The following is a 20,637-nucleotide window of genomic DNA, read 5'->3' as shown; positions in this document are numbered from 1 at the left end:
ATTGCTGTTATTTTTGTGGGCCTGGTGGTTGTGTTGCCAAGTAACTGTTAATTTTTTCTCAAATATTAATTTGAATGTTGTGTTTTCAGCTACTGAAAGCAAAGGACTTGTCGAACAGATTTTTTAGGTGCTAACAAACTTGGTTATTGTTGTACTGCTTATGCATAAACACATCTACACATACATACTCACTATCACATGCACACATTCAGTCAACAAAGTGTGTATAAAGTATAAAGCCATGAAAACTATTAGGTTCTTGTGAGTTTTTTCTGTGATTAAATCAACCAGCTGCAGTTTTACTTTGAGTTATTCCACACAGCCCAACCTCTTCCTTGAAATGGGCCACGTGACAACCCTTAAGGAAATAAATGCCGTTGAAAATTTAACGGTAGAAAGTGCCCATCCCCCAAGAAGTCTATTGACACTACCCTCTGGCCCGTGCCTGTGTTTGTGTGAAGCACACTCCAGCAGTCCAGCCCCTCCCACTCAGAAAGATATACTTCATTAGCTTTCTCAATACCCAAGCTTCTTTTATTGCTCTTTAACCCAGCTGCCTGCCTTTCAAAACTGTCCATACAAATTCAGTTGTGTAACTCAAAAATTATGGCCTTGAACGGCTTTGACACAATAAAAAGAGCAAGTAATGTATTAAAAACACATTATTATTATTATTTTTGACTAAATAAAGACAAGCAGTCTTTGCCGGCATACTCACAGAGTTTTGGGGTTTTTGTTAGAAGAGATTTTCAACGTACGCTCATGAATGCTACAAGATATCTTCTAATCTAATGCACATACATCTTTATATGTTTTTGTGTTTATCGGTATATAATGTGATCATACACTGATCTGAAAAACACATCCTCCTTTATTTTGGCACATTGTTATAAGTGTCTGACTTCTGTTTAAGTCATTACGCAGTATTTATTTTTTGTGCTTAAAATCACCTGTAAATACTGTATAATCAGATGGTATATATACGTGATTTCTGCATAGTACTCATTCTTCTCCAATATAAGAGCACTTTAAATAATTTTCCACAATATCTTTATTTTTAAATGTCCTTTATCATCTTGGGAGAGTGATAGAAAGTGGTTGTATATCATATAGAAAATGTGAATTCATCCAGGGATATTTCATTGGTCAAAACAGCTAAACACTATGAAACGTCATGATGTGATTGGTTGAAATGCAGGAATCAGATTTCTGGTCCTGTTTGAATGATGCAGCCGCCAGATGCCAGGGTCGCTGGGGTCCCACTCACAGCAGAGTATTGCCAAGAAAATCTCTTCATCTGTTAAAATACCGTGAGGCCCTGTAACTCAAGATCAATAGCTCTGAGACAGGATGTGATATAGTTCTCCGGTCACCTGATGCACACTGTGTGAGTGAACAATTCCAACAATAGTGAGAGCACGTGCCCCATTGTTGCAGTGAAACTGAGACATAAGGCCTTTCCCCTGGGGTTTCCTTCCACCTCCCATCTGTCTTTGTGCCTTTGATTGGTAGACAGCATGTGGTTCCAACGGTGTCTAAACAATGTCAAGACCTTTGGAAATGTTTTGGTTTAAAAACCCACAGCCAGCAGAATTTATTCGCACACAGTATGTGGCTGTTATTAACTAGACCATAAAAGTATAAAATGCGCTGCTGCTGAGCAATACCACTATGTTGCTACTAATGGAGAGCTACATTTTTTTGTTTCGTTTTTATTTTAACCTTTTTTAACATCAAATTACAAAATTTAGTCACAATTAAATAATACATGTAAATACAATTAAATATTAAATAAAAATGTACGTACTTGCATATATATACAGAAATAAATCTGATAGCTTGCATTTGAAATACTCCCTCAGAATCGTCCTTTGCTTATTGTTACTTCAGTTTCACCTCACTTTTCAGCAATTAACATGACCATCTGCTCAATGAGAAAAGTGTGTTCAAATTCATCTAGAACACTAAAACAAAAATGTAACAAGTTTGGGGGACCAACGTCCGTCAAAAGATGGATCTCAGAAATCCATTTTTTATTCACATTACAACGTAGGAAAACATGTGTTTGGACACAGAAAATTTACAATCATAAGAATTAAAAATGTAGTCTAAAATTAAAACTTTAGAAATTGATGGTAACAACACATTAAAAAAAAGAAAAACGTTGGAATACCACTTCTTCCCTTCTTCTTTTAACAACAGTCCATATATTTTTGGGAACTAAAGAGCATTTGCTGGACTGGTCTTCAGTCTGCTCAACAGTCCTGCTCAACAGTTCTGGGTCTTCTTGTATTTTCAATTTAATAATCCTCTAAATGTTTTCAGTTGGTCAGTTCAGCACCCTCTACTACAAAGCCATGCAGTAGAGGGTTTAGCATTGTTGTGCTAAAACATGCAAGGTGTTCGCAAGACCTTCAGAGAGAAGTCATCTGGATGGGAGCACGTGTTTTTCTAAAACAGTGGAAAGTCACCATCAATACCTTTCAAGATTCATGGTGCTCTTCCTCATGTACACACTGCCAGTTCAATAGGAACCAATGTACCTCCATATCATCAGAGTTACAGGCTTTTGAAGTAAGAACTGACACACCAGATTTTCTGTCTTCTCTTTAGTCTGAAGGATGCTGCATTTTCCAAAAAGAATTTCAAATTTCAATTTGTCAGACCACAAAATAGTTTTCCACTTTTCCTCGGGCCATTTATAGTGAAATGTGCCCCAGAGAAGCTGGCCTCTTCTTCGCCTGATAAAGCGTTAACCTGTATTTTTGGATGAGATGGGAAATTGTGTTCAAAGAAAAGTATTTGTGGAAGTGTTCCTGAGCCCATGTAGTGATTTCCATGGGAGAAACACACCAGTTTGCAGTGAAATCTTGGGCATCCAATACCAATGTTCAACCTTGTGCACAGAGATTTCTCCAGATTCTCTGAATCTGTTGAAGGTATTATGAACTCTAGATTATGATTCACTATAGCATTCACACTTTTACGTTTATTCTGACATTGTTCAACAATTTATAGATGCAGTTTTTGCAGATCAGTGAACCTCTGCCAGTCTTCACCTCTGAGAAACTCTCTGAGATGCTCTTTTTACACCCACCCATTGACCTGTTCCCAGTTAAATTAATTTGTTACAAAGTCTTCCACCAGTTGTTTCTTTTTGATACTACTTACTTTTCCAGCCTTTTGTTGACCCCAGTCCCAACATTTTTTGAGCAAAGTTGCTACCATCAAATTCAGAGTAAGCTAATATTTTTCTTAAAATGATAAATTATCTAGGTTCAAACATTTCACATAGTTGATATGTTTTGCATTTATGGTCTGCACCACACTTTTCACAAGTGTTTTCCAGAGGGGGTCACGAGCTGTTCTTTAGCCCTGTGTGACTGAGGTCAAAGTCATTCTGTCGTGTTTTGTTTATTTCATCTTAATCTGTGAGCATGGAATAACTTACCTGTAGCTGCATGCTATTTATTTTCCAGACTATGTTTTTCATTACAAGCCTGCCCTATTAATCACTACAGTCCCTAGTCATTGCCACTTCCAGCATTAACCCCCTCAGGCTCAAATTAAACTTTTCGTTGCTAATGCACAACCAGCTCCTGCAGTGGTACTTCTGAGTAAAAAAAAACTTTGTTGTTATTTATTAACTGTTGCAAATCGGCAACGCCTGCCTTGAGAGGGGTAATGAATGGCTTTATACTACTTTACCAGTATTAGTTTTAAAAGCCAAAGACATGTAGATATTTCTCAAGACTGATGGGATTCTTCAATTCCATTCAGTTTTATTTTCATAGCACCAAATCACAACAACAGTTGCCTCAAGGTGCTTTAAAGATCCTACACTAACTTGGGGGTAAAAATGCAAAATACTGCAACTCAAATTTATGTTGCAAATTAATTGCCAATGTGACTGTCAATCAGTCAGCTTTTTTCCACACGCATTCAGACTCTTGCATCTTCACTCTCACAAGAGGAAGATACACTTATCATTATTTGTTTGCTATTAACAAAAACACAAGCGTGTTCAAATAATTGTTTTTGTTTTTAAATCTGCACACAACAGCAAGACTACAGGAAAGATTTGATTTTTCTAATATGCAAACTCTATATTCTCTATTCATTAACACGTCACCATGAAAGCAAAATAAAAAAATGGATTTCTTAGTATGTCGAACACAAAAATTATAAATCTTTTTTTTTTTTTTTTACTTTGGTGGACTGATGCAGTCTTCTGGCATTTTAGTCCTTCAGTAACATTTGTTTCATTGATATTATTTGAACTGGGTCAGAAAACGTTTGTGTGCCAATACAAGCTCTTAGGGAAATTAATGGGTCACGTTTGTTCACACAAGTGCGCGTTGTCTGGGAGGCATCTTGCCCTGGTTTACCTCTGGGCGATGATGGAATTATTTTAAGTACATAAAGTTATCAGCCACAATGTTAAACCCACATACAATATTCTCCAGGTGCCTTGTAAGCCACTAAGACAGCCCTGGACATGGGCGTCGACCTGCATGTGTAACACTTGTCAAAATCTCAATCATGACCTGAGGGTTCCTAATAGATCATTAAATTGTAACACTTTGGTCCTTATTGTTCATTTAACCTGGCTTTAATATTGTGTCTGATTTGAATGCTTTTCCTTCTGTATTTTTCTTCTTCTTGAATTCTTGAAGTGTAATGCACGAACGTAGCCTTAGATTTGCTCCAGCTGGTTGCTGAGAGTATTTTTCTCTTTTGTTTGCTTGTGTTTGGTGAAATAATTGCCTCCCCTTAATCTTCTTTTTCTTGCAACCAGCAATTTCTGGGTGATTTTTGTTATCGTTGTTGTTGTTGTTTTCACTGCTGATAGTTTTTATTTAACCGTTGGCACTTTTACGTACCCATCAGTATTTTTATCCACACTTACTTCTGTATCGATTGTGAACTCCTCCTGCACTAGTATGATGTGTTTCTTTCTCTCAGAACATCAATACTAACCTTGTTAGATATATTGTGCATTACATAAACTAATATATTGTTGCCAGTGAGAACCCTTCATTGCGTTGTTTGTTCTATCATAGGGTTGCTACCAAACTATAGATGGCTTACTGGCATTTGAATGAACTGTCTGTGGCTTGTGGGTGTCTTATCCTGAAATGAAATTTGTATATTCACAGAATATACATTTTTATTAAGAAAAAAATAGTAGTTGTCATAATTTGTGGGAAAACTATCACAAAGTTTTTGTAAGATTCAAATCTCAGCTGTACCACATTCGTATAGATATATCTCAACCTACAATTTGAATTTACCCTGCACATTACACCTTTACTATATTGCTGTTAGGCATCCGGAAAATCCAAATCCAGTGGCGTGAAATGGGACAGTCTTATTGTGTTGCTACAATTACTCTATGCCTATATGTACCTTCATAGGTCATACTGATATGAAGGTAATTGAAGGTGCTGTTGTGGTGTGAAGAAAGACTTCATCTATTTTGTATTCAGTACACTAGATTTTGTTAATGATTTTTTTTTAAAGCCGTTGATGACAAATATAATTAATAGTCTGAATCATACTTTTAGTTCCCAGATATTAGTCTGGGAGCAAACAGAAACAGCAGGAATACTATCTCTTCATCCAAATTGTTTCAGTCTGATTTGGCAAGGGTCGAAGATGTCTAGAGTAGATGTCTGCCATTGCTGCAATACAATGTCCCACACCAGTGAGTCCATATATTAAAAAAGTCAGCAGCATTCCAATATGTTCTTGTTTCTGTTATTGCAGAGACCTATAGCTTGATTACTTTTTAAAAAAAAGGCACTTCAAGCTGATGTATACTTTATATCATAAAATGGAATATCAGAAAAAGGTAACACTGGGTCCAGGATTTATTAGCACAAGATAAGACTGGCATTGTTTTTGTTTTTATTACTTTGCTTACGATAAATAATCATTTTCCCCAAAATATTTCCTGATTGTAATCTCTCATTTGGGTGCCCCTGTGAAATATGTATTGTGCACTGTATTGCATGCATGCATATGCTATCTAACAAAGGTTTCAAAATGTTGTCTGTTGCAAATTAATGAAATAAAGCAATTATTTTATCCATATTTTCACTATGTAATGTTTTATTAGATACTATACTTTTACATAAAAGCATTTATTCTCTGTTTATTTTGTTATACCTTCATTCTTATCAGTTGACGTTCCAACTGATACAAAATTCTCAGAAATATCAATCACAGGCTTTGCAATTCATACTTTTTTCCAAGCTAATATTACCTTTCTCATCCCAAAATGCAGAAGCAATAATGAGTAGAAGCATCAATCCAACTTTCTGACACTTTACGCTTGAAGAAGAATTTTCATGTCAGGCAATAACTGCTAGTGAGCCTCAGTGGCACAAGCTCTGGGTCTGTGCCTACACCAAAGCCTAATGGGATAAATCAGCTCTTGCATAACTGGGGGCAATCACTCACTTCGTCTCCTTTCTGACAGGACTCAGTTATGGCTTCTGGGTAATATCATTTCTGTTATCTTAAGATATCAAATTTCTGTCTTTATTGGGAAAGACCTTAGCAAATGGAAGACAGTTTGCTTGCCTTGGCAAGGCAGGATGAAAAATGAAAGCATATTTATCCACCTCACAAGCCACATTTAGGATTGAGAGCTCAGGACTTTAGTGACACATTTAAGGAATCAAAATATTTCACTAACTTTGGTATTATGGCTCTTTTTTAAAGGCTTACTTATACTGCCTAACAGATGCAGAACTTCTCTAGAGACCTTCAGATTTATGATAGTAGGCCATAATCCATGATAATAATTAAACAATAGGCTTCCCAAAATTTGTTTTTTATAATAATAATAACAACAATATTGATGGTGTGCACAAAATAGCAGTATAATGGATGTATGGATTTTATCAATACAGTCAAGTATGGACTTAAAACTTAAAAAACATATAGTTAGGGCTGGATCAGCTGACCCTGGATCCTTCCTTAGTTATGCTGCAATAGGTGTAGGCTGCTGGGGGATTCCCATGATGCACTGAGTATTTCTTTTTCATGTGTTAAAAGGAAATCATTGAATCATACTTGTTATTAATCTCTGGCTCTCTTCCACAGAATGTCTTTTATTCTTTCTTCCTTTTCTCACCCCAACCGGTCGCAGCAGATAGCCCCGCCCCTCCCTGAGCCTGGTACTGCCGGAAGTTTCTTCCTGTTAAAAAGAAGTATTTCCTTCCCACTGTCGCCAAAGTGCTTGCTCATAGGGGTTCATATGATTGTTGGGTTTTTCTGTGTATGTATTATTGTAGGGTCTAATTACAATATACAGCACCTGGAGGCGACTGTTGATGTGATTTGGCACTATATAAATAAAACTGAATTGAATTGAATTGAACTGAAAGAGATTTGTGTGCTTGAGAGGAGTCTTGTCCAGATGACCACTCCCTCCCCTTAGATTTACATATACATCCAGCTACACTGCATTTGACTGTAATTTTTTTTTAAATATGATACATTTGCTATGTTCTTACTTTCTCACCACCTATCCTTTTCAGGAAACCAAACATATGTTAGAACAGGCAGGCCAAGACTTCCTGGTACCTCAGAAAATGCCTGGTAACCCGATTAAGGTTATGCTACACTCAAAAAAGTAAAATTTGGTGGTTATTGCATTTACAAGACTCTAACATGTAATTTGAACACAATGAATTTATGTTTCCAAGGTGAACGTAATAAAATCATATAAGATCTACATGAAATTTACCAACTTAGCACCTCTTAAATTTATTCTTGTTGATATGACATGATAAAATCTAACAAGAGTGGTTAGCCGCCTTAAAGACTCGCGATATCACAAGATCACGTGAGATTCTAAACAACAAGAGGCAGGAAAGCACATGGTTTGCTTCGTGGTCATCTTGGAAAGGTAAGAGTGAATCTATCTTCATCCATCTTCATGAAAATACTTTTTGCACAAAGGTATCATTAGTTTGTCGATTCTTTTCAGTTTTATTTATTCACATTTGGGGTTTTTTTGGGGTTTTTTAAATATCTGTTTGTTTATGCCATTCTAGCTAGCTAACACGTTAGTGCAAGAATATAGCACAATGTCACGCTAGCATGATAGCCTAATATGAAAGACTTAGCTACTCCAAATATAGATATTGTTTATAACTTAACCTCTGCACATAAGCTAGTTTGGCTCTACCACAGAGACTGTTGTGATAAATTTACATTTTACGTGTGGGTTGTTGAAATTTGTAAGTTTGTAAGTTGCAACTGATGGACAGTGGTTTATTTAACAATTTATGTGTTTTTAGTACACTGAGGAGGAAAGACAAAACATGAACAGATATGTTTTCCTGTTTTTTTATTTTTTGAAATTAAATATTTTTCTACTTAATACACTTGGAGACTTGCAGTTCCCTCCTGTAAAGATAATAAATGTTTAATCTTATCAGGTGGTGAAAGGTCTGGAGAGCTGGCAGGCCAGTTCATCAAATTCAAGGTGAGCCAATATTTTTCTTAAAAATGATCACATTCCCATGTTAAAAATTTAATATATTCATTTGTAAGTGACATATAGTTTTGAGACCAAGAAAACATTGCATTCTGATTTTATGTACACATCATCTAAACTTTCTTGAATTGGGGGTATGGCATGATTAAATTAATACACAAAGTAAAAAACAATATTAAAATGACAGACTTGTTTAAAATGCATAAATACTATTTGAAAAGATTAAGACTGTAAAACAATAGCCTCTGTATTTCTCACAAATTCCTGGTAATTCAACTAAAAGTTCTTTAATCCCACTGCTAGGTCGTTGAGATGGATTTCCGTATATATTTGTTTTTTTCCCCCTCTGTGTATAAAGACTGATGCTGTTGAAATCAGAAGAGAATACATCGCCAAAGGTCTTTGCGTGTACCTGAATGAAGATCCTGAGAAGCTGGTGAAGGATTACCTGGTATGTTAACTTGCCTGTATCCTTAACTAAGGAGATGATCAAAGATAAGCTTGAACTACATACAAAAAGTTTCAGGGGATGGGGTTTTCCTGTATATTACTGGTGGCTGTAAAAAATACATTTTGAAATAGGAAAAGTAAGAGCTTTAAGTTTCTCACTGGATACTACACGCACCATTCTTGAGTGTTTTATACTAACCTTATTATAATATCATTATAATAACCTCATTCATACACACATTCATACAAGATTTTTATGTAACATTTACACTTCAATGGATGTATCAGGAGCAACTTGGGTTTCAGTATGTTACCCATTGATAGTTTTAGTATCAGATTAGAGAAGCCAGGGATTAAACCAGTAGACAACTTGCTCTACCTCATGTGCCACAGTCACCCCTATCACAACTCAAGATTTTGAAAGACAGGACATTGTTGAGGTATTGAATGAACTTCTCTTGAGTCATGAAAATTATCGGACAGTCATTTTTGATTACATTTACATTATTATAAGGCTTGAATGAATAAAGCTTTTAGGTATTTTACATTAATGTAAAACAGATATGTACTTTTAAAACTGTTTGCAATGGACATTAGTGAGAAATCATTATCTTTTTTTTTGTTTTATTGTCACAGGAAGTTGATAAAAAGCATCGCCCCTGCCATAGCAGAGACAGTCTTTGGAATCTGTGTCATTCGGTCAGAGGGTGCGGAGCCTGGCGATGACCCTCAGGATGTTATAATTGTTCTAGAGGGGGTGGAAGTGATGGGTGAGTTGGGCAATGTAGTTTTTGCAGTGACAATGTTGCTTGGTCTGGTCTATTCACTGAACCTGAGCTACCCTCTGGAACTCAGGTACACCTTTGAGGTCCTGCAGAAGATTCTTATGGAATTAGATGCACACAAACTATCCAACAGCACACAAAGTACAGGTTCTCAAAACACTATTTTCTCATTGAGAAATGTTCCCATTACAACAGCTACACCATGTATCTGGACCATGAACCTAAAATAATTGCAGATAGATGATACCATGCATTTTTTATTGATTTTGAGAAAACACAAAATTGGTGCTCTTTCTTTTTTGAAAGTGCATCTGTTGACCTTCAAAGTAGTTGTATTGGTCATCAGAAAATCACCTGATTCAGCCATTCATTGTTGTTAAAAACAGGTTAACTTTCCGCTTTGTCCACTACTTTTTTTTCTGTTATGTAACTTGCACTTGCATTTCATGTATTCTTTATACGTTATGTGAAATTTGCTATAAATTCAATAAATTGGAGAAAACAAAAACATGTGTATGACAAATTTTTATATACCTTTTAGATGTAATAGTGAAATGTATGTTAACCAGACTCTAGACTTTGTTAAATGCTCCAAAAAATTACTCTTTAAATTAACTTAAAATAATCATGGAAAGAATTACCACGTGATTAAATTGCTTTCTATTAGCATTAAAGACTTGTGTTGGAATAACTTAATTTGTATGAGGTGGTTCAACTCAATTAACTTAAGCTGGGACCAAATTTAGTAAATTAGTTGGAGAAAACCTACTGAATTGAGTTGGACCAAAACTCTTTAAGTTGGATCAACACTATTAAAATATATTGGATCAAAATGCAGTAAATACGTTGATTCATCAATCTTTAATTAAGTTGGTCCAACTTGAGTGCATTAAGTTGGAGTAACAGAATTGCATAGTGCTAAAATAAAGCAATTTAATCATGTGGAAATTCTTTCCATGATTTTTTTATGTTCATTTAAAGAGTTATTTTTTTGAGTGTATGATATGATATTTGAATCCTAATCATTATCTTTTCCATTCTCTTCTTTAGATCTAACCAAATGCAAAAGAATAATAACTAAAAGTCTAAAAATCCTGTTTTATAACTGCACTCACAGTCTCCTGTATTAATATCTTATGGATTACAGCTCCACCACCCTGCCTGCCTGCCTCCTTACCTGAATGTCATCTGTCTTTCATCCGTATTTTGTCTGAGAGAAAATACACTTCCCTTGAAAAAAAACATGTGAAAGCTCTTTACCTGTATGGAAACATTTTTAGGAAACAGGACTGAACTGTAGACTGTTGTATTCTAATTTAGGCAACTTGTATCTATTCCTACCTGATGACTTTGTGCTGTTTTATTTTTATTGCCATAGATGACGTGAAGCAGTGGAACAAAAAGGTAAAAAAAGAAAAACCTCTGAAGAAAGTCACTGTGCAAAACTATTAATGCCGCTGGCTTTAGCACAGCAAGAAAGCCTAACACACTGATCAGAAGACTTATGGTTCATCAGAAAAAATCTACTGATGTCAGATCTACCACTGTGAATGAAATCAGTTGTGCTAACACTCTTTCCACACTTCTTTTGGCAGGACAGAGTGATGCTTTAGTGTAAGAGTCCAAAAACATAACAGAAAAAAACTGATGTCTTGCAGCATTACACATAAAAATAGAATTAGCAGTAACTATTTGGAGAATCCTGCTGAGTGGTGTAACTCCCAAAAGGGATAAAACTACCATTCAGTGAAATCTTGTCAGTACAAAAAAGATAAGAAGTGCGGGGATAAAATGTTGGAATTGTGTTTTCTATAAAAATACTATATAAAGACTCTCTTTACAAAGGCATTTAAGACTATATGGTTATTGAGAGTGGTTGGCTAAATTAGTACCTATTGCACAGACCTAGAGACCAGTTGACAACCATCTGGCAACCACTGGTTGAGAGGGGAAAATGTGTATTCCTAACAGGTTTTACAAGAGGTTACATGGTGCTGCACCAAAAACACTATTGTGATTCCTTTGATTGCAACCATCCAACCAATCTGGAAAAAAAAGCACAAGGAGGGTTTCATTTCAGCACTGTATATAGCTATATGACCAGTCACCCTGCGACTGCCAGCAACCTTTTGCAACCATTTTCCATTTGTTGGGGAATACATATTATTCCCTAGTGACTAACAGTCAGGGGGCCACTAAGTGGTGACTGGGGCCTTAGTAAGAATAATAAGTGCACCTGTTTTCAAAGATATTCAAAACAGTACACAACCCCCTTCCCACTTTAACACAACAATAGCGACAGACTAATGGCCTCAGTAATAACGTTTTAAAGTAATGGAAACTCACCCAGAAAATGACCAAATTGATTGGACTTGGGAGGATTGAGAACTGCTGGAACCAGTTTCAAAGGTACTGCTGCTGATAATTAGGCTCATACTGTGGTTCTGTAACAAGCTAATGCCAAAGAGAAAAGCCTGACTGTTGTTGGACTGTTGATGCTAAAAACTGCCACTGAGCCTTGAAGATTTTTCTTTTGAAAAATACCTAAAAGGTGGGATGTTGTATGAAGTGTAAAATGCAAATTAAAACAGAATTCACCTACTGACAGCAACATGTTGCAAAAAAACTGTGCAATAATGGAGAGTAAAAATATATAATGGTGAAAAATCTCACAACTAATTAGTTTATTTAGTAACATATAGTACAAGAAGACAAGAAGAAGAGACAAGTAATGGAAGTCATGCATGAGGTCATGAGCAACTCAACTATCAGTGACCAAAGTTGAACACACAATGCAGCTTAAAATTTTGAGATGCAAAGATAAAAAAAGATATGCAAACAAAATCCAGAAATGGAAATAACAGCAGTGCCAGATGATCTTAAGTGAGAGATCGATCAAATTTAAAGGTATTTGATCTGCTGCCCCAGAGGTTAAAGTGGGCTGGAATAATCTGGAGTGGTGTTCCAGCACCTTCAATTAATGATCAATTAATGATCATTAACAAAAAAAGTTTTTTTGTGCCACGGACCGGTTTATAAGGTGTCGCGGATAAATACAATAAAATAAAATGATACGACTATAAGACAAAATATAATGCTAAACGTGAATTCACTGTGTAATTGCGTTACTTTATTAGCAGCGTCCTCCTGAAATGCGCCACAAAACATTGAGAGTAACATCCTCCTCTCTGCCACGTAATGCTCTCAGGTTGCTATGGGAACGCGTAACTATTTCTTTCAAAATATGACACACAACTACAACATGGGAAAAAACCCAGAGAAACCAAGTTAATGATAAAAACTCTGGAAACCATAAATTTCACACCCCAGCCTCAACTCTGGTGGGCCGGGGGTTGGGGACCGCTGAAATAGACAGTACTGCTGAATGAGTTACTTATAGTTTTTCATGTACTCCAGCTGATAGCATTGAGAGACTTGCTGAGTAATAGGAACATTATAACAAAACATGACCTGCTCACACATCCTCCTTCCTTCTTAGTCCTGTGATGTATTCAAGGTGCAGATGGAAAGTTGCAGCCAAATTACACTACCAGTGCAAGTCTGGACACACCTTCTCATTCAATGTTCTTTTCTGTGTTTCTACTGCTTTCTACATTGTTGAAAGTAGTAAAAAATAAACCAGTTCTGTGGCTGGTGGGGATGTAAACAGAAACTGAAGGAAGTTTACCATAAAAAAAAAGAAAGAAATAGTTAGCAAAATGTGTTAAAGGATGAAGAACTAGTTATAACAACACTGTTAGATGCTGTTAACTGCTGCCAGTTACAGAAAAAAAATTACATTTCTTTGGATCTGTTAATACCATAATGTCTCTGTGGTAAACTTGGTTATCTAAATAAATATTTAGATATATTTTCTTTTTATTTGAAAGGTTGAATTAAAGATACATAATTGAATTAAATGTAACTGACAACTATAGGTCATGTCCATATAACTTAATCAGAACACCTTAAGCCAACTTAAGTTTTTAAATTGAAATATGGTGGCATGATAAAATTACATTCATTCAACAGATTACTTTTTTGAGTGTACAAATCAGACAACACCCTAGAGCAAGCATATGGCGACTCCTTTTTAACAGGAAAAACCTTCTGGCAGAATTAGGCTCATAGATCAGGGTCAACTGATCCAGCCTTAAGTATAGGCTTTATAATAAAGTCTTAAGCTTAATCTTTAAAGTAAAGAGGGTGTGTGTTTCCCAAAATCCAAACTGGGAGCTGGTTTAATAGATCTGTCTCTGTCAATCTTCTTGCTGCAGCATTTTGGATCAACTCCCTTTCAGGGAGTTTTAAAGACAAATTAATAATAATGAATTATAATATTTGTAGAAAAGTCTGTTAGTGTGAACTACATTACCCAGCAGCCTCTGGGCAGTCATGGAATTCATGGGACTCCTGAGCTAGATAGCCTGACTTCATTCCTGGGCTAACGATGTAGGAGAGAGCTGCTGGGAAGAAAAGCGAATAGCCCATCCTGTATTTGTTGTGAATGGTGTGTGTCATATAAACAAACCACACCATATCACCCCTCCACATCCTCCTACATTATGCCATACCTGATTGCACCATCAGTGTGAGTGCAAATAAACCTCACCTATTACAATCTACTCACTGGATGTAGGCCTCTCCTTCTGACCGAAAATAGTTATTACAGCGCAAACCAGCATTAACTGACGTGCACCATTCTGTACAATAGTCAAGTCTAGAAGTAACAAATGTCCAGCATCACTCTGAGAAAGGGTATTTCTAATTTTAGAGATAAATGCAAGCAAAAAAGTCACATTTGATGTACAGTGTAAATAGAATTTGTCCTAGCATGGAACCCTGTGGAACTCCATTATTAACTTTAATGTGTGTCCATTTACATACAGAAATTGGAATCTGTTGGACAGATATGATTCAAACCATTGCAGAGCAATATATTTGAAAAAACTGCATGCACTGATTTCTGTGATAAAATATTATAGTCAACAATATTAAACACTGCACTATCAGAGGACATAAAAAGATCATGTGTACCTTCTCTTGAGATGTTTCTGTAGAGTGATGGATTCTAAATTCCAACAGAAACTAATAATAAATAATAAATTAAGAATAAACCATTCCTCTTCAGCTAATTAGTTAGCTGTTTAACAGCTAGTTTTTCAATAATTTTTGTGAGAAAAGAATGGTTGCAGATTGGCCTACAGCTAAGACAGCTGGGTGAGGTGATGGCTTTTTAAGTAATGGTTTAATTACTGCCACCTTATAGGCCTCTGGTATGTAGCCCAGTATTACAGATAATTTGATCATATTTTAAATCAAATCATATTTTAAATCAGACCTAAATGCAGGCACACAGAGAGGGTGGAGAGCAAAAGGCAAGCCTTTATTTCTGGCAGCAATAACACCACGAACAAGAGGTGACAAGAGGAGCTGAGAAAAGCTAACAAAACCTAAACTGGGAAAAACTAAACCTAAGGACATGTAGAAACCAATAACGAAGAACCAGAGACTTGGGAAAACCTGGAAAATAACGCAGAGGAAACATAGAGGATGACAAGCAGATGATCCGACGAGGAACAGGGGGCAACACACACTATATATACCCACAGAGGGTTATGAGGAAAATAGGAACAGCTGAGACTGATCAGACATGATGAAACAGGGAGAAGAGCCAGTAGCTGTGTCCCTGCCTCGGTGGAGTTTAATAAAATCAGCCGTCTGCTCCTTGCTATCTAAAATATAACAGGGCACTGGCATAAATTCTCGACCATCTCACACTTCTGTTTAATCAGTTTTCTGTTTGACGTTTTTTCAGCTGTGTGAAAATCCTGGAGGAACCTACCCGATGGATTAATAAAGTTTTATTTAATCTAATCTAATAACTTTGATCTCAGCCAAACTGATTTGGGACAGCCTTCGTTGCGTCGCTGTGACGTAATCGGCCTACAAATGCGACCTCAGGAGGATGCAGCCTACGTTTTGGGACACAGCTACAGAATACACTGACACAGGACACGGACTGTCAAAGTAAAACAGGAAATACGTGAACATAGAGACAAGGATGACTGGAGGTAGCACGAGGGAGGAAAAGTAACAAAACCTAAAGACTAGAAATCACCAAACACTAAAGAAACCTAAAGAAAGACTGGAGGGGCTTGAAATACAAAACTAAACCATGGAAACCCACTAAATCACAGAATTCAAAATCTAACAACACCAAACACTGAGTCTTGAGACCCAGGACCATGACAAAACCTACTATGGCTAGTTACATGTCGACAGAAACACAGCTGGCAAAAATGTGCTATGGGATATCAATTCTGTGTGCAAAGCCAAATATCTGTACATAAAACAAAATTGATTGGTAGATTAGACTAAACTTTGCAACTGTGAAGAGTAAAATAACTGTTCACTTCCTTTAAACTAACATGTGTTAATGTTAAAGGACACAGTTGGTGGGATTTTAACTGTGTTATATATGATTATGTCAACACAAATAACATCCGTATATCCTGTATGCATATTTCATCATACATGAATATTTGATCTCTCTGCATTCTGTATAGCTAGAAGTCATAGTAGAACAACCTCTCTGAAAATTCCAGGAAAAGTACAAACTATTTGTGTACCTATTTTTCATAATGTAGAAAAGGAATATATGGAATCAGCGATCTCTATTTAATAGATCTGTTTACCGATCTTGCAGCAATCATGTTATTTGTCAAGGATGGAGCTCTTTCTGTGGGCTGACACCCTTTGATGTCTTCCTGGTTGTTATTTAGGTCTAAATACCTTGAACTCCTCCAGGGATAAATACGTAAGTTCCTCAATCCTCCCCTCACATGCTGCCACAGAGGATAAATTATACACAGCTCTAGTTTTACTTCCTCTCATCATAATAATATGCTTTGCATGGCTTTTCCACTTCATCTAGAATCATGGTAATCCCTGTGCTTCTGTATAATTATCTATCCTCTAGGCTGATCTCAGTGCTCCTCACCTGCTCAGCCTAGTCACATTACCTCCTCACTTTTATCTATGACTCTTAAAGCTGCTGCCAAGGGTCCTCTTTACTCACCCCACAACTTTCCCCATTGCAACCCCCTTCTAACACACCCTTCTCTCAATGTCTCTGTCTTCTAACCCCCCCCACCCATCGTCATTTCTCACTCGATCCTTCAAGAGGAATGTGATTATTAGAGAAAAAACTGTGCTTCAGAGCCAATTTGTATTGCGGATATATCCCTCATTAATTTCCCAACCATTCTAATAAGCAGAATGAAAAGAAAATAATGGAAATATAATTTGCTAAATTGACAAGGAGTCACTGGGTACCTGGGGGAACAGAGGCTGTCCTTTTCTGTTATGCTTACTGTCATACCATCCTGGCCTATGCTTGTGGCTGACACCAACTATTACTCAATGAGAAGATTTTTCGCCTTAAAAAAGTGTTGTTGTTGGTTTTTTTTTTTAACATTTTCCAGCAAAAATTAAATGATGGACAAATTGAGCATTGCAGCAGATTTTGTGTTTGGAGGAATATTCGTGATAATAATTTTTGTTTACTAGACCAGGGGAACGTCATCTTTTTTCCTCACATGCGTCTTCCAATATCAGTCAAAAAGATAAATATTACAACACTGATGGGTAGCAATTACCTTCAGAAAGTGGAAATGCAATTTAAATCAGAATTGCTACATGTTTTTGGTTTGGAAAACATTCTGTCAAGAACATTTGAAAAACTATCACAATCCATAATATGATTTAATCTAATAACTGATGAATAGAAAATTAATATTTGTTTGGACAGTGACACATTTGTTGCACACTTGTCTTTGTATACCACCATGGTAGAGTGGTGTACTTGTAATTCTGGAACACTTAATAGAGAAGTTTTATTAAAGCCCTTGAATTAAAGCTGAAAGTCTGATTTTCAATTGCATTTTCACTCTTTGATTTAAAATGTACTGTGATTGTGTAGAGAGGAAAAATTAGAAAAACATGTGTCCAGATACTACTTGTCTTAACTGTATACACTACACATTCACTACTAAATGAATTTCTAAGCATGTCAAAGATTTCCATTTGCAAAGTGACATATTTTACTGACATGCATCTATGTTTTGGACTTGTAACTTATCAAGTATTATGCCTTCCTTTAATTTTTCAATGCTTAGTCTTTGAATGCCACACTGAGAGAAGACCAACAGTGCCTGGGGGAACAGAGTCAACACTGACTGGCTGGACTGGACGCAGAGAGTCTCCAGACAGACATGAAGTCTGAACTTGGACTGCTGTCATGCATTCGGCATTTTGATTAGAAAGCACAAACCTAATTTTGACTGTTGGTCAGTCGCTGATGACAATATTCCTTTATATGTTCTGTTGCTGTAACACAATGGCATACAACAGAGAATGATCAGAGATACCGGAAATCTGAGGCGTGACACTCAAAGAATACTGGAAAGATGTTGAAATCCATATACTGTATATAAAAGACAGATGTAGCTACACTGACATTAGGTTAAGATCTTATCCATACTTGGTGTGCTAAGCACGGGTCGTAACTTGTGCCTGCCCTAAAGTATATCCCGCTTTATTATTGTTCTTGGCAGTAATGTGTCTCGTGATTTTAAAAAATGATAATCTGCTGACATGATACTAGCCACTGAGACCACAAACTAATTAGGAAAGTGTTTACTGAGGACATAAACCAAGTAATAAGTAAGGCTGTTTTCCAATTGACTCTATCATCAGAGTTGCATTAGCAGCCAGAGCAGTCGCCTCCTGTTGGTCATTCAAAAGAATGAAAGTCTTGGCTTTTTGGCTTTGCTTTTCAGACCAGGAATGTACATCCATCTTTTAAATATGGTCAGTGGGAGAATTCCATATGGCATTTCGGCCGTAATGAGCCAATCATGTGCTATATAACAGCTGAACTAGGAAACAAATAAGCTAATTATATTTTCAATACTTCCTTTGTGTAAAGTTATGTTCTATGGGGGCATAAAGAGCTCGTGAAAAAATTAAGGGTTATGAGCATTACTACTAGGTCATACTCTAAGAAGAGATAGGGCACAAGTTGTCCTGTAGAAAACTGTGAATATTATGCTCTTTGCCTTTTTGATGGAAGTAATATATTAACAAAGCAGGCAAATCAGAGAAATGATCAGTAAAAAGCATTTCACTAATCAGATTTGAATGCTGACTCACTGCTTTAAATTCACATTGTTTCTGCACATTTATTCTGCTTCCTGATCAGATTAAAATAGAAGATGGCTTGATTAGCTCTTTAGCTTTATAGTTAAACAACATCTGCCGGGCTGAGCTTTGCAGATGTAATACCACACAGTTTGGGATTCAATCTGTTTTGCTTTTACACCGCAAACAAACAGATAAACAATAAAAACCACCAGAATCTTTTTGAGACTGAATAGAGACCATATTTAAAAAAGAAAAAAAAAAACTCACTTTGGATGTTTAGCACTGCTGGGGCTTGACTGGCAGTTTTCTCACACACCCAAATTAACCACACTAATTGGGCACACTGAGCAGAGTTTGTTAGAACCAAACCAAGCAGGTTTGATTTGCTTCAAACATATGATTATGTATTCACAAAGCAACCGTTTTCACATGGTTTCTCCAAAATTTGTTTCCATGTATGTTCCAAGTCACTTAATGTTCTTTCTTGGAGAACTAATATTCTTTCCTGTGCCTATATTTATTGCAGCTGTGTAAAACTTTCCATCAGAATTACACACCACTGTGGTTTAGAAGGCCTCTCCTCAGGGACAACACAAAGGGCAGAGGTGTTAATTATTCTACAGATCAGCAATGTCAGCAGAACTCTCTCATTGCGGCTAATTGTCCCTTTGGGGGTGCTCAGGTCCTCATTATGAGAACACTTTGTAATCCACTGTTGTTATTTTGCACAAGCATTTTAGTAGCATTTATGAATTTTAAAATGTTTTAAAATATTTATTGGGAAATATAATTTTAGCCATTGTATTTGATAATTTAAAGGTTATTTATTGAAATACACAAATCCTTTTTTTTTTTCAATTTTGTTGACTGGAAAAATAAATGGAGAAATGTAGGAAAGACTCCCAACAACAACAAAAGCTCGTTTGCCTAATGAATCCAGTGGAGACTGTGCTAAACTATTACTGGCAGATCTTTCATGTTAAGAAGAATAACTGTTTGAATGTGCTTCACTGGTTCATCCTGCCAACAGAGGGAAGCTCAACCACCCTGAGACTGATGGACACATTGTTCAGATCTATACCGAAGAGTCAAATCTCAGTAGCACACACTGGAAGTTCTATTCTCTAAACCTTCATATGGCAAACTTAAGAAAATTCAGAAAACTGCTCATGTAATTTGTATTTATACATTATAGATAGATAGATAGGAAAACGTGCCAGGAAACATGTTGACATTGTGAAAATGTTAAGGAGTACAGTAATTGTGCGACAGTTTCTGTAGCAGTTCCACAGTGGAGTCCATTACTCTCGCTTAAACCCATGACAGTAACATTCATTTTATCAACCATTTCTGTAGAAGATTGACATTTTTTCTTACTATCAAAATGCCATGTGTGCAGATCCCACAGTTTGACAAAGAAATATGAAACATATTGTAAATGACGGATTGTATCAATTCAGATGTCAATTTTTATGTTAAAATGTTCCATTCATATTAAAAGAAACAGTAGTGCACAAAAGTGGCTGACAGAAACAGGATTTTGTTATTGCAATTCGTCAACAGCCAAACACTATCAATCGACTTGTCAAAAATAATGATTCTGCTGCCATCATTTTTAGATTCTAACAAACTGTTCACGTTCTAAATTACTGACATGGTATTTTTTTTCCTGTTTCAGCA

The 20,637-nt window shown here is 36.3% G+C and overlaps 1 long non-coding RNA gene across 3 annotated transcripts; it reads left to right on the top strand.

The window, feature by feature from the left end:
• The first annotated feature begins 728 nt into the window (after positions 1-728).
• On the top strand, positions 729-10,258 carry LOC146525491 (uncharacterized). 3 transcript variants are annotated; one of them, XR_014874053.1, is made up of 3 exons: positions 729-7,921; positions 8,457-8,503; positions 8,874-9,044. It is a non-coding gene; the product is annotated as an uncharacterized LOC146525491 (long non-coding RNA). The 3 variants fall into 3 exon arrangements; XR_014874052.1 differs by lacking the exon at positions 729-7,921 and adding an exon at positions 9,602-10,258 and having other exon boundaries at positions 8,060-8,503; positions 8,874-8,966; XR_014874048.1 differs by lacking the exon at positions 729-7,921 and having other exon boundaries at positions 8,060-8,503.
• Positions 10,259-20,637: the final 10,379 nt, after the last annotated feature.

Source organism: Neolamprologus multifasciatus, chromosome 1 (genome assembly GCF_963576455.1).
Source record: "Neolamprologus multifasciatus chromosome 1, fNeoMul1.2, whole genome shotgun sequence".
NCBI lineage: Eukaryota > Metazoa > Chordata > Actinopteri > Cichliformes > Cichlidae > Neolamprologus > Neolamprologus multifasciatus.
The sequence above is the reverse complement of the archived record's forward strand: the minus strand, read 5'-3'. Positions and strand labels throughout refer to the sequence as shown.